The sequence below is a fragment of the Cervus elaphus genome, chromosome 31 (assembly GCF_910594005.1).
Source record: "Cervus elaphus chromosome 31, mCerEla1.1, whole genome shotgun sequence".
Lineage (NCBI taxonomy): Eukaryota > Metazoa > Chordata > Mammalia > Artiodactyla > Cervidae > Cervus > Cervus elaphus.
In genome coordinates, this window is record NC_057845.1 from 20,236,623 (window position 1) to 20,239,619 (window position 2,997).

Consider the following 2,997-nt stretch of genomic DNA (forward strand, 5'->3'; position numbering starts at 1 on the left):
TAGCTTTCCAGCAGTCAATATAAGTTCACAGTGCTGCTATTTATAATATCTTTAAAAATAGGCAGAAGCCACAATTACAAAATATAGCTGAGTTTAAGCCATAGTACAAAGGACCAAAAACCAATGAAATCTAGATAAGCAACTCTGCCATAACCCATTTAACTTAAGCGTGGATTTCAACTCATCTGAGGAAAGGAAGGACTGCATATTTTTTAAGTTGTCTTCCAAAAATCTCTCTCTCCTCAGCAGACTTTTGCATCATGCTGAGTGCCTGGAAATTTAATGTTACACTTCTTGACAAGTGCCTGGGGACATTCTCAGGTGCTGCTTTAGGACAGAATGATGGGTTTTAATCATCAACAATGTAAGCACTGAATTAACATCTTTTAACATAAGCTGAAGAATTTTTCCATCCCCTTTAAAAGTAGAAGATCTAGCTACTTCTGTGAGTTGATAAGAGGTCAAGATTTCCCTTAAGAACATTTTAGGCCCATTCCGACATATGCACGAATGGAGGACTGATGCTTAAAACTTGACTGAAATTCAATATTTTTGCCTGAAAAAGAGAAATACATGTATAATCAAAAGTTCATCTTATAGTACTGATGAGCCTTTTTGCAGGGCAGCAATGGAGACACAGACATAGAGAACAGGCTCATGGACACAGCAGGGGAAGGAGGTGGGGAGACAAACTGAGAGAATATCATGGAAATGTATATTACCATATGTAAAATAGATGGCCGGTGGGAATTTGCTGCGTGTCACAGGGAGCTCAAACTGGTGTACTGTGACACCTAGAGGGGTGGAATGGGGCAGGAGGTGGGGAAAAGGTCAGGATGGAGGGGATATATGTATACCTGTGTATGATTCACATTGATGTTTGGCAGAAACCAACATAATATTGTAAAGCAATCATCCTCCAATTTAAAAAAATCAATTTTCAAAGAAAGTTCGTCTTAGTCATTTTGTAAAGCCAGAGATGCATTGAGAGAACATTTGAGTAAATGGCTTCACGGTATAAGACCAAAAATAAACAAATTACAAAATGTACATCTTGATAACTTGTAAGTCAGTTGGCTTACTTACATGTAAGCAAAAGCCAGTTGAATGTTAAAGGATGCTTAAATAAGAAAGCTAATTTGGCTATATTTTATTTGAAGTTTATTCTTTTGGGCAGTGTATATCAGTTAGAATAAGTTTCAGCCTTGTTTAACAGGAAAACCAAATTAACAGTGACTGAAATAAGAGAATTTTATTTCTCTGTACATAAAAGAAGTCTAAAGATAGGCAGTTTGGGGCTGGTACAGTGGTTCAGTAGGCAAGGGACCAAGGTTCCTCAACCACCCTTAGCATCCTACATCCTAGGATGATTTTCATTTGCAAGGTCACCTGCATGGTCCAAGATGGTGGCTGCAACTTCTGCCAACATGCACAAGTATGTAGCAAGAGGAGGAAAGACTGAGTGTTGGGAAAATATAACTAAAGACAAAATATTTTCCCAATCCAGAAATCATCTCCATAAAGGAAGTAGAGAAATAAAACACTTTTATTCTTGAATGCATATTACATCAGAATGTGATGTCATTAAAAAAAATACTGTCATTTGCACCAAGATGGATAAACCTAGATGGATAAACCTAGAAGTAAGTCAGAAAGAGAAAAATAAATACCAAATGATAGCACTTATATGTGGAAACTAAAAGAAAAAAGGACACAAGTTAACTTATTTCGAAAACAAAAAGACTCACAGACATAAAAAAAACAAACTTATGGTTAAACAAAGGAGAAAGGGGAGTGGGGAGAGGGATAATTTAGGAGGTTGGGATTAACATATACATACTGCTATGTATAAACTAGATTACCAGCGTGGACCTACGGTATAGCACTAGGAAGCATATTCAATATTTTATAATAACATATAAAGGAAAGGAATTTTTAAGAGCATCTATATATATAATTGAATAACTGTATATGTATATGACTATGTATAACTGTATAACTGAATCTCTGTGCTCACACCTGAAACTTACACAATAGTGTAAATCAACTACAATTAAAAAAATTTTTTTTTAAAGAATGTGATGCCCAACACAGGCAATCTGAAAAGAGATTTTAAAAATCAGAGAGATGGGGACTTCCCTGGTAGTCCAGTGCTAAGACTCACACTCCTAATGCAGAGGGCCTGGATTTGACCCCTGTTTGGGAAGCTAGATCCCACATGCTGCAACTAAAGTCCCACCTGCCACAACTAAGGTCCAGCACAGCCAAATAAATAAATACATAAAAATAAATAGCAAAAAAAATAACAGAGAGAAATCCCACCTCTCACCCACATAGCCAAGCAGATAGGACCCATTTCCTATAGGTTCTCAAGATAAACAATAACTAATCTTTAAGTCAGAAGACTTGGCTGCACTATTTCACATAATTCATCCTACATTTACCTGGGTATTGAGATGCCCATCTATGTTAGATACATGGGTTTATGCAAAAGAAAAACTTCTCATATCTTTGTGTTAGAAGCTTGGAGCAAGGTCAGCTAGAGTTGGGCTCCTATACCCCTGCTGAAACTGGGAAATAGGAAGCTATCTTCCTTGGATGTTTACATGGAAAAGAGATGGTTCCCAAGTTCGTGAGAAATGCATTCCTGGGTCAGAAAGTTGACAAAATGTTTTCATGGAAAAAAGATGGTTCTCAAGTTCCTAAGAAATGCATTCCTGGGTCAGAAAGTTGACAAAATGCTTACCTAGTGCACAAAAACATTTATTCATTTCAAAAAGAGGAAGTACTTCCACTTCCACTTACAATTCCTAAAGTAAGTTCTCTAAGAAAAAAGAGAGGGAGGGAAATCTCTTCCTTAGTTTTCGACAAGGAGAATTGAGCCTCTGACTTTTAACTTGTGTCCTTACATGTGTCAACAGGATTTAAGGGATGGTCTCATTTACAATAGAAAAAATATATATAAAATACTTGGCTTACTTCACTCTGTATAATGGG